The 12898-nt window shown below is 37.2% G+C and overlaps 1 long non-coding RNA gene across 1 annotated transcript; it reads left to right on the top strand.

Moving 5' to 3' along the window:
• The first annotated feature begins 204 nt into the window (after positions 1-204).
• LOC119691538 lies at positions 205-893 on the top strand. The gene is made up of 2 exons (XR_005253949.2): positions 205-454; positions 562-893. It is a non-coding gene; the product is annotated as an uncharacterized LOC119691538 (long non-coding RNA).
• Positions 894-12898: the final 12005 nt, after the last annotated feature.

The following is a 12898-nucleotide window of genomic DNA, read 5'->3' as shown; positions in this document are numbered from 1 at the left end:
TTGATACATTAAGTAGACTCAGGAAGTGTCCGTGTCGAATAAATGTATAAGTAGACTCAGGAAATATCCGTGTCGAATAAATACTTAAGTAGGCTCAGGAGATATCCGTGCTGAATTGTGAAGCTGAATAAAATATTATTATAGTTCATGCGATATCGTTTATGCTACAACTCGATTGTGCGAACTTCACTCTAGATACTTTAACTCTTTCTAGCGCTTGTAAAAAGAAAGGGCAAACACACATGTCATTTTGGCGTCTTGATTTTCGTATATTATATGTCAATGACTCTAACCAAAATATATATGTCAATATTGTCAATCAATGTCAATGACTCTAACAAAAACAAACTGAAATTTGGTTTACAAGCTTTTATTTATAAAAATTATAAAATTAAGAATGATCCTCACAAGTGCATCGCAATTCGAAGTACCTAATTGTAGATTTTATGGAAAGGTAAGTACCTACCTACCTATATACTTATTATGTTTACGATAACTTAAGGTAAAATTGTAGGAATAAATAATATTTTACTAGACCTAATCTATTCGTACTATTTACAGGAATGGGGACCTAAACAAGCCTGCCGATGGACCCCACGGCAGGTTAACTGCCATAAATAAATGTCCGTACATGGTGTAGAATCTCCTACGACCTATTCTGCACATGTGGGGAGCCCAAGACGCTCTGTCGTTGGACGAAGCCCAAGATGCCCTGTCGTCGGAAGAAGCCCAATACTTGTTGCCCCACTGAGACCAAGGCAGAGTCCTAGGACAACCCGTCGACGCGTGATTCGTCCGAGGCAGTCAACGCCGCGACGCTATCGTCCTCTCGTGGGGATTTAGGCCATTTATGTAATGGATAACTATATAAGTAATAAATGATTATTTTTAAACATTTATTTTTCATTTCTAAGGGTGCTTACGTAAAGAATCGGGTTCCCTGTATCTACCCGTACCGGTAACTTGATTAGGTATCGCTCACTGAGAAATTTAAAACCGTGAAATGCTCTAGCGCACTCGCTGAAAGATAAACAGCAGGTTACCGGTACGGGTAGATACAGGTAACCAGTATCTCTATGTAAGCACCCTAATAGTGATATACATTGGTTCAGTGCCTGGACGCAGTAAGGCAGATTTCACGACACAGTCGCATTGGACTTGGTTGAAAATAGCGTCCAAGCGGGATCAGTACCAACATAGTACTCTACTGGGTCCAGTCACTGAACCAATATAAACTATCTCTAATAACAAGCACTATTCCTGCCATCATTACTCCGCATTCTTAAGTTTGTGTTAGTTCCTAGTGGTTAATAGGGTTTCCTCTGCCTCTGCAGCCATTCGCCACGCAAAATATGATCGCTGATAGTCACAAATTAAATTCTAACTAGATCCTAACCAACAACAAAAACGCTTCTCACCTACAAATTTTCAGTGAGAGCAACAACTATGAAAGTTTTCGAATTCGTTGAAGCTGACTACCTAAGATCTGTCAAACATGTAACTCGTACTACCAAAAAGCTATAATTTACACGTAAACTTATTTCGTTTTTTAAAACTACGATTTGAAATAACTCATACTACCAATTTTAGTTTATGATAGTTTCCGCTAGAGGCGCTGCTTGTAAATGTATGGAAGAAAACTGAAACTATAAACGTTGTGTCAACTATCAACAACCTATACTAGACGTACATGTCGTCCTTCATAGGGTGTGCGAGGCGGGGCGCACCTTCTATTCAAATTAAAAACCCCTTTTTATAGATAATTTTGTATATATTTAAATTACTTTTGTTTAATTAAATCATGTATGTTTTAAGAAATAACTATTGCTTGAGCTTTGTTCTGTTGTCCTAACAAATAGATAAACTAGGGATTATGAACTAGGGTTCTAGGGATTAGTGCTAGGGTAGGGATTCTCTCAATCTCCTAAAAGGACTTGAGTTACTTCGGAAATGTAGAGTCCTAACCGCTAGACTAGACGATCACGTATTGGCCAAACGAATAATGCAAAACACGTATACCGTTACAAGACTTCTCTTCAGTTCGTTTCAGTTTAGTTAGGGCGAAAAATACGTCTCAAATAGGTAGGTTAGAGTCCGAAGCTAAATTTAGGGGGGGGATATTACAACAAGTATTTACATTAACTGGTCAGTATACAAAGATTCGGACAGCAATCATTGTTCGGCAGATAATCTGGATAACGGACAACAGCAGAAGTATAGGAAGGCGGTTAAAAAATACTCAAGCAATATATTTGATTCATAAACTTATGTAAAAAATATATTTAGGTAGTATTCACAGTATACGTCTGAGAATTAGTAACATTGTAAGCAGTTTAGTCCACATACCGCTTAGCGCACCAAGGAGTCCATTGTTTGAAGTGTGTAGTTAAACTTACACGTATGTTCACTAAGTTTAAACTAATGACGGGATTGATGTAGCCTTGTATCGAGTGGGCAACAATTGATACTAACACGTGACGCTGGAGCAGCGCGCCAAAGTCTGTCATTGGCTTTACTGCAGCCGCTACACGGGTTCGTTCTCGACATCGATAGACTTGTTTAATACGCGTTCCACAAACCACAGTAGTCACGTATATCTACGTCGATAACTACCCCGTTTAGAGGCAGCTGATCCAACAAATACAGAAGGTTGTCATAACCGTTTTTACCACGCTGAGCAAATTTAGGTCATAGTATGCAAGGTCTTGCAAAAGTTCTAGGTATAGTAAATCGAAAGGGGGTGACTTAGTTGGTCAATTGAAACAACTTTGTTTCTACGTGTTTGCGATTGTAGTTTGTATGGGAATGTGAAAAGACCGTTCCGCCTTTACCCTGTATATTCTAACTACCGTATAAGCGCACCTCTTTTTTTCTAAAACAAAAGCCAATTAAAAATTCTTTCACGAACGGAATACGAGAGCGCTCTCCCCTAAGACAATCAGTAAACTCAAAATACCAACTCCAGAAGAGTAATTCAATGAAAAATTATATATGAATATTATGTTGAAATGAGTACACTCCTTTAAAACAGAGGTAATAATACAAGTACCGATGTATATTATCTTTCCTCCATCTTGCAATAGTACCTATATTATATAAAACTATACAACTATTTCCCCTACCTTTGATTATATTAAGTATGTATGTATTTATTATTAAACATGAATGTTTACTACAGCATTTTGTACACCTTCCTCATTTATTCTTTAAGTCTCTCCCCCACCCAAAGGATGCCTGGAAGAGAGAGCTTTTAGCGATAAGGCCGCCTATTGCGTTGTATCCACTGTATTGTAAATTGTTATAAGTGTAAATTGTTTTAGGTCAATAAAGTAGTATTCTATTATTATATATAAGTGATATATCTTGCGACTAAACATTAAATAGTATTTATATCATACAGATACTATGATATTTCCCTGTAGGGATGATAGCTGTAGCTATGAATGATAATTTTCGGATTCAGTTTTATACTGCGTATTCCCGGAGTATTTTGTGTCGGTAAGATGTTTTTCCGCATTAATTATATCATCTCGGTATCGCCAGAAATACTCAGGAAAAAAGAATAATAACGAAAGGAATACCGTTTGAGAGGATTTATGCAATTAAATCGAAGACTGCCGGGGGGTACTCTTGAATGGCTTTTATTAATCTTTACACGAGAATGCTCTACTGGAAGGCAGTGAAAGAGGAATTACATCGATTTGGAGAAGTCGCGCCGCGATACATGTAGTATAATGACATGGAAAAAAAACAAATGACTATTATAACATGAGAACATAATAATATGCTGGGTCTTAATAACTAATGAAGAAAAGAGAGCAAAGAAAGTAAGTATTCACCCCAGCGTAAATGACTAAATACCTTCTTCAATTTTATAAGTTATTAAATTAAGAGGACGATCAAACATTACAACATAGTAAGTATTTAATTTTGTACAGGGCCAGTTTGCTTCAACACGACCTAGATAGTTATCACGAAACAAAAAAATATATTATCTACAAATTGGTTTCTGAAGTAATCCTACAACTGATAAGATGGAATTTTCGTCTTTTGTGAAGCGAACTCGATCGAACAATACAATAAGCAATCAAAGCGAAATCAAACGTAAGTATTATCAGCCCCAAATACAATACTTTGTGCAATTTAATGAGATGAAATTATTGCTGTATGACCCTGTAGCTATTGCTGTATTGTTATTAATTAAATCTAGATCCACTTTTATAGATAGGTTATATTAAAACTATAGATCTCATAATTTTATAATCACCTAAACTAAAGCATAATTGAACATGGGAATTAAAATATAACTATTAGAGATTTAGTTAGCTAAAGGTGGTTAAACATGAAACAGACATATATCTCTTTTCCAGTCGTCCGCGTATGAACGAGAGAACGTGATTGGCCTGCAGATAGAACCTTGTTACAGTAACGATCCCTCGTTATCGTATTACTTCAAGTGCTAATCTTAGAATACTGCATGTCTGTGCATTGGAATAAGTTAAGTAGTCTCAGGCTGAACTATAAATGTACTTATACACGTATGTGTTAGGTATTTACCTATTACATATATTTTACAGGAAGTCATGTAAATATTTATGTGGGATGAAAATAAAACCGCCGGATGCACTTAAACAATCTTTATTTTATTTATTAAAACCCATGAAATGAAAAACAATCTTTCATCCTAAGCGCCATATTTGCAAGAGACCTATAAAAAAGTTAAAATCATGGACAAGTAATAATTCTATAATTCGTTCTGAAATGTCATTGAAATATTATAAATCCTACAGCTCGGCCATCCTGCAGATAGTCTGCCCTCAGACTATGTAAAATCAAATAACCTATATCTTTACTGACTCTACATGGAAACATCATTATGAAAAGAAAAGTAAAAATCCTAAACCCGAAACTTTCAGTAACTTCATAACACAATAAAACTATAATGAGAACTTCATATACCTAAGTATAACAAACAAATATACATAACCAACTCAACTTCTTTTAAAATAAAAATATGCCTCACACTAAAATACAACTTCAATGAAAAAATACGTACTCATTCTTCGTCACTCATTCATCATCATTATCATCACACAAATAAAACTTATAAAAATCTAGACCTTCTTCAGTGTTCTTTAAATCTAGGCAATGGCTTCATGTACTCAGCGTAGTACATGGTAATCTTTAGTCATTGCATCTTTCATAATTCTTTCAGCGAAATTACAACTTTCGTTTACTCTTTTCGCAATTGGTTTCTCCTTAGCTCTCAGCACTATAATTTTCTTCTCGATTCCTTCGTAAGGTATTTCACTCTCCATCAAAACATGTTGATACTGTGTATCTTTTTCTGCACATCTTCCTTTGAACACCTTGTTATTATCGATATATCTCCTTCTTGGGCCATCTTCCTTCTTATCAAATTCACCTGGACAACTCTCTTTTCCAACCATATTTTCAACTTCTTCTTCAACAATCTTTTTCTCACACACCTCTTCAACTTTTTGTATATCAATATTTTCCTCCTTAATACTCTTTACCTTGATTGGTGCCTCTTTCACCTTTGTATTTTCCATGACCTGTTTATTTACAACATTTACAACTTCCGGTTTACGTTGACGTTTCATGGATGTCACTTCGTTTTTCTTGGAATAATGATCACTCCGATAGGTCGCATCGTCCATCCTGACTCCGATCATGACCGCGTGCTGCTTTACCGACACCACCGACTTGTATCTGCATCCGCTGCTCTGTGGCTGCTCAGGTTCCTGCGTTACCGACACATCCATCGGCAGTTCACCTCTTGTGCCGCTTGGAGTCTCCACAGTGCTTTCATACTTGATAGTCTGGCCATTGGGACACTCTGATGCTACATGATTTTTTTCTCTACAGCTGTAATACCATCTATCCCGGTTTTGTCTTCTCATTTTCTCACTCGTCTCCATCTTTCTTTTAATATATTCGTATATCTTTAGTTTCTCCTTCAGATCTGGATAGGTCGTGACACCGTACAGCATGATCTTGTGAATCTCATAATCGACGATGCCATCGACTATGTATTGGATGGCCACATAGTCGGGGAATCCACCTCGCTTCCCTAGCTCCTTCATCACCAACATGTATTCGTAACAACTTTCTGTGCTCTTCTTCTTGCGGTTTGACATCATCTCGTGTATCTCCTTCGGGTTGACTTCGTCAGGGAACTCCTTCAGCAGAGCCTGCTGCAGCTCATCAAAGCTCTTAAATATATTTTCACTGCGGAGCCACAGACCTGCCACCCCAGTCAGTGCCCTTCGCGCCATCAGCAACTTTTGTGAAGGTGACCAGCCGAACACCTCCGCATTGTCGTTGATCTCCTCCACCCACCTTGCCGCCGGGTACGTCGGGTCTGCTCCTGTGAACGGTGGGATTGTCGCCTCAATGCTGACCAACGAGGGTTGGGCCGCCGTCATCATCATGTCGTCTTAGTAATTTTTCACCCCTTTTTTTTCACCTTCACCGTATTTACATAATTATCACCTTATTTATTTATATTTGTTCACCTTAATTTATTTCACCTTTATTAATTTTGAATTTTCACCATAATTTCGCCTTAGTGCGCGCCGCCATCTTTGCCGTGTGAAAAATCCTTCACCAACACGGACCCGTATTTACAACTATTTACACCATCTTCTGCACCTTTGGCTTATTCTCATCCCGGACGAGCCCCCAAAAGTTGTGGGATGAAAATAAAACCGCCGGATGCACTTAAACAATCTTTATTTTATTTATTAAAACCCATGAAATGAAAAACAATCTTTCATCCTAAGCGCCATATTTGCAAGAGACCTATAAAAAAGTTAAAATCATGGACAAGTAATAATTCTATAATTCGTTCTGAAATGTCATTGAAATATTATAAATCCTACATTTATATTTGTGAAAAGCTCATGAAAACACACACACAGACACAATCTAGTAAGTTTCAAAAAAATCTTCATACGAAGAAGAAAATAAAACAGTACCTACATAAGTTTGCAAACACTTTTCAAATCAATATAAAACGTGCAATTGCCCGAACAAGCAAGCCGAAAGCAAGTAAATAAAAACGAGCGTATTCAAAGTCGCTCACTTGTATTCAAAGACGGCTATTAGCTTCCCGTATTTAGAACTTGCTCAGCAGTTTCCAAGTCGCTCTTCTAGAAGTTCCTTCTGTCTGCGGGATGACCAGTAGATAGTGTTGCTGCAAAATCGATAGTTTTGCAATAGATTGTTCGAGGCGATTGTTCGCATGTACCAAAAGGCAATTCAAATATCCAAAGCTCATTTAGTGCTTGGAAAACAGCACTACTATCAATAGCATTGACGCTGCAAATTAACGAAATATCGATATTATTGCTCTACAATATCGAATAGTCTATCGATAGTACGAATATTGGGTTCATTGCTAGCGTCGACGCTATTAATACCATCGTTAGTATTGCTGCTTACCAAAAATATCGATACAATCAAAATTCATTCATCATTCGCTAGGTATCGATATTTGTCGGGCGGCATCACTAATGACCAGAGGAACTGGGCAACTGGAACTGTAACACAAAACTCACAAGTCTTTGGCCGCCTCTTGATGAATTTACCAACTTTCCACTAGTTTTTACAAACATTTTTGCCAAAGCAGCAGCTTTAATTACGACGGATAATTATTAAATGGACTCCCTCAAGTTGTGCAAATTGTTAAACAAGCTTGTCTCTGTGGCGGTTTGGGTTTATCTGCATAATATTAGGTATGCGATGTGCCGAAGTTTTAACGTGATTTTTGAATGATTTATTAATTCTCCTGTTGGTTAAACTACTATAATATATTTGAGGGTTGAGTGTGGTTGAGTCAACAAATTATTCAGTCACGTAGAACAATGAACACTAATCTATAAAGCGTAAGGGCACCGCTCTTTTGATTCGCAGTACCCAGTTTGTTGCCATAAATAACTCCATGATCAACGTTCAATCAATCGGGCGCGTCCCGCACGGAGCGGAGCCGGCGATCCGGCGGATAGAATAGAATAGAATAGAATATTTATTCAGAAAATACTTAATGCTAAATGTTATTTACAATAATAGGTCAATTCTTAATGCTAAAGGTAGTTTAAAATGCTGATCTGAACTAGGAAATAACAGAGTTTTTCCTGTATTTCAGATGGAAAAGCTCTAAATTAAACAATTTTAGAATCTAAATTAAATAATCTTAGAACAGAAAATATTAACTAATCTTACTTTCTAAATGTTTTATGTTAGATTTATTATAAACAAGGCAATTTATGTTAGGCGTAGGTAATTATATAGGTTAAAAGTATTGTTTAGTTATACATTAATAATAATAAGTTAAATTAAACGGTAACAATTCTCACTTGACAATAGTTAATAAGTTCTCTGTATCTTCGTAGGACATCTCTTGTAGAGATTTCTGGAGAACGTTCTTACACTTGGTGTAAGTTAACGGGTAAAGGACCAATTTAGCATTTAACCTATTGTAAAGGATTGGTCCCAAGAACAAGTAAAACCTAGATGTTAACGCATGTTTGGTTGTTTTTATTGTGCAAACTTTATCTACTCTCCTTTTGTTTGTTAATTCTGGGCTGTAGGGAAGTGCCGTGTGCTGTTTTAAAACTGTACTTGAAATAAATAACTGGCGGACTGTTAGTACTTTGCATGATTCATATAGAAGTTTTGTCGGATAACGGAAAGGTCGAAATGTTGAGACTTTAAGAACTGCTCTTTGAGCTCTTTCGATCCTCAATAATAAGGTTTTAGCCGAGCCACCCCACGAAGTGATACAGTATGTTAATACTGATTGGCACAGCGCAAAGTAGACTTGTCTGATAATTTTGGAATCTGATATAAAACGAAGCTTTTTAAATACAAATATTAATTTACGAACTCTGCTGCTTAGAGCTTCTATATGTTGCTTGAATGATAGAGTTTCGTCGATGATAATACCCAGATATTTAGTTTTGTTTGTGTTAGTAATTGTAGGACAGGTGCAGGGATAGCCCAGGGATTTACAATAGTGAGCGTATACGTTTGGAATTTTTAATTGTGATTTGGGTTTTTGTTTTGAAAATTCAATAAAGTTTGTTTTCTCGGCATTAAGTGTAAGTAGGTGTTGCTGAAGCCAGCGGTTAACAATATTGAAACCTCTTTGTGCATAATCGTAAACTAGATTTTTGTTTTCCGCGTTAGCAGAAAAAAGTAGAGCAGTGTCATCAGCGTACGACAGAACAATGCCGTTTTCTAGTTTAAGGTTGCAAAGATCGTTTATATATATTAGAAATAAAGTAGGGCCCAGAATACTTCCTTGAGGAACTCCAAAACCGGTATTTTCCTGATCAGAGCTGACGACATTGCCTATCTTCACGCACTGAGTGCGCTCGGTCAGATAATTTTCAAATAGTTTCAGCTGGGTACCTCTTATACCTAACATTTCGAGTTTATGTAATAAAATCGGGATGGATACTGTATCGAAGGCTTTGGAAAGATCTAAGAATATCCCTATTGTCTGATTACCTTTATCCAGATTTTGAGCTAAGTAGTCAGTTAACTCATGTACAGCATCGGCCGCTGATAACTTAGGCCTAAAACCAAATTGTGTTCTAGATAAAAAAAGAGTTTTTGTTTAGAAATTGCATTAATCTGTTGTTTATGATTTTTTCTAATATTTTAGACACAGCTGGTAAAAGAGAAATGGGTCGGTAATTCGTCACCTCTGTTTTATCGCCAGATTTATAAATGGGCACAACCACTGCTTTTTTTAAACATTTAGGAAAAACTCCACAGGAAAGACATAGTTGGAAAATATATGTCAGTGGTGGTATTAATATATGTTTGAATTTCTTTAAGATTTTATTAGATATATTATCCCAACCAACTGCGCAATCGTCTTTTAAACTCATGATAATTTTTTCTACCTCTTCCATGTCAGTATTTATTAACACAAATGAGTTTAGTGGGGCGTTGTCAGTAGGGAAAGTATTAGAACCAGGTGTTAGTTTTTCAATTTTTTCTGCTAGTCTTTTTCCTATATTGGCAAAGAAGTTGTTTACATTGTTTGCCGATACTACATGGGGTGCTTGGGGGTGTAATAGAGCTGAGGGAGATTCATGTTGTTTTGACAAATAAGTGAAACTTTTAATGTGCTTCCAGATTTTTTTGCTGTTGTTTCCCGCCTTTTCTAATTCACTTTTTTCGTACTCGATTTTAACTTTTTTAAGTATTTTATTACAAAAATTTCGGTACCTTTTGTATGATAGTTGTAAGACAGCGTTATCTGGGTTACATTTAGCCTTCATATGTAGTCTATCCCTATGTCTCATGCATCGTAAAAGCCCCGGAGTGATCCAGGGTTTGATGTTGCAGTTTTTATTACTCAACTTGATGTGCGAGGTATTTTTTAAAATCGCTTGTTGGATGTTATTTATTAAGTACGACATGCAGGTGTCCGCATCATCATTTTTATAAACTGGGTCAAGATCAATATTGCATAAGTCTTCCTCAAGTTTGTTTAGGTTCAGTTTGGAAATTGTATGCGTGCGAATTTGTTTAGGTAAAGTGCGATTTAAGGTTAGTAGGACAGTTCTGTGGTCTGTTATTGTAGAATTTGCAACTAGTGCAAGAGCCGGACGGTTTGATTTTAGCATGATGTGGTCTAAGCAAGAGCCGCTATCATGTGTAGGGAGCATGTGCGCGGGAAGTAGGCCGTGAAAACAGCACAGATTCAGATACATCTGACCAGCATCAGTGCATTTTTCTGGAAGGATGTTTATATTTATGTCTCCTGTTAGAATCACCGTTTTAAATGATGATAGTGTTTTTAGCGTGCTGTCAAGCGATGTAGTAAAATTGTCTGTATTTTTAAACGAGGGAGGCCTATATATTGCGAGTATTGCATACTCAGATCCAATTTTGACAAGAAGTCGGTTACAGTCCTCCATATCAGGTTCCTCAACGGTAACACACAAAGTGTTTTTGGTATATACTACAACACCGTCATTTTGAAAATAATGTGTTTTACTATTGTGAATATTATATCCTGGAATTTGTGGTAAAAACTCATTATGATTAGTAAGCCAACATTCGGTAAAAATTATGATGTCACAGTTAGTATTAATAGTTAGGATAAATCAAGGTACTACGTGACCGGACCGGACAATCCAAACCGTACAAAAACAACCGCGCATAAGCCGTGCCGTTCTATTATCAAAAGGCTGATCCTACACTCTGCTCAATTCGTTTTACGGGTGTCCAAAGATTAAAGACGTTGTAAGCAGCGCGTGCAATCTGTTGCCGGTTTCAACATCTATCTACCTTTTCTTTTGTCCCTTTTGTCGTTATTTGCAACGTTCGAGAGCACGTCAAACATTCGAAGCTTAACATTTCAAAGAATCATTAAATCTGAACAACGCGCTCGCTCATAAGTGTCACGCAGTTTTTATTTTTCTAACAACGAAGCGAAGCAATCTGAATTTGTATTCTTTTTTTTAATGTTGAAAAGGCTTCCGTTAAAACCAGCCAGACATATAACATTAAAACTGTTTGATACCTCGCGGGTAATCCGGGGAGTATTACCGCATGGAGTATTTATGTCGTAGAGTAAACAAGGAGGTCGGCAATAAACAGGATGGAGTCGGGATCATCACGTTAAAAGTAAACAACGATTCATGGTCGAGTGAGTGCGGGCATTTAGTGCTGGTCACGGGCCAGTAGCGGCCACTGATTGGACAGTGTGCCAACTTCACTATCTTTATTTTTATTTTATATTTTTTTGCACATACCTAACTTAAATACATATAACAGAAAATAAATAAGGGATATTTGTTGAGATTAGTTTGCACTTACAATGACTTACATAAACGGTCTGTTCTCTTTTACGTTTCCGTCAAAATCCTCAGTTTCTGCTCTATATTTAATTGTGTAGTAGTCGACGCATAAAAACTAATCATCATGATGATGAAGAAACCACCAGACTCTAGTTGTTCCACTGGCGCCCTATTCCCTCCGCAGTTTGTCACTGGCGGACACGTGCGTACGTGATGTCCACTTTATTGCGCCGCGCGGCTCTGATTGGACAGCGACCAACAACTAGCTCGTGAAACTTTAACAGTTAATCTCACTGCGAAACGCGAATGGAGATTAACTGAGCTTCCGGCGTGTAAGTGATTCTCGAGACGTGATGGCCGCTGTTGTGGTAGGACGTTTGGCCGTGTTTTTTTATCATCCGTGTCTGGTATTGAGACTGGTGGTTACAATTTAAAACAGTTAGTGTGATGAAGTTTTATCTGGTTAATATAACGTAATTTTAGTAAGTGTCTAAGTCTAGGTGCATGGATGCATAGAATTTGTGATTGCATTTAGTGACATGCCTTTGGAGCAGCCTATGACTGTGATTGGCAAAATAACGATTTTTCATAGAGTCATGCATGTCACATATTTCATAATAATAATACCCCACTCCTACTACGTATACATAAAATACCGAAGCGTAGAGCCGACACAAACTTTGAAATTAGAATCTTTTAACACCCGCATTTTTGCATGTCTCTCCAGCCAGTGGCATTCCAAAGCGGGCCGTTTCTTTTTAATTAGCTGACGGCATACGAACTCCTTGTAATAAGGGGCTGGCACGTATAGAGCGACGCCTGATGCCTGCTTTATTGCCGCCCTGGGCACTCGGCGAATGCAATACGACCTCCTTGGTAGCAAATCGTGGAGGCAGAGCTTAGATGAACGTCGTACGAATAGATTTAAAGAAATTCTTGCCACGATAAGCGACAAATCATGGATATACATTTTTTAAGCAATTTATAGACAGCATAAACAAATATATAATAAAGTGCGGGTTCGTGATATAAGTAAAATATGTTTATAATTT

Source organism: Plutella xylostella, chromosome 6, assembly GCF_932276165.1.
Source record: "Plutella xylostella chromosome 6, ilPluXylo3.1, whole genome shotgun sequence".
NCBI classification, from domain to species: domain Eukaryota; kingdom Metazoa; phylum Arthropoda; class Insecta; order Lepidoptera; family Plutellidae; genus Plutella; species Plutella xylostella.
The sequence above is the reverse complement of the archived record's forward strand: the minus strand, read 5'-3'. Positions and strand labels throughout refer to the sequence as shown.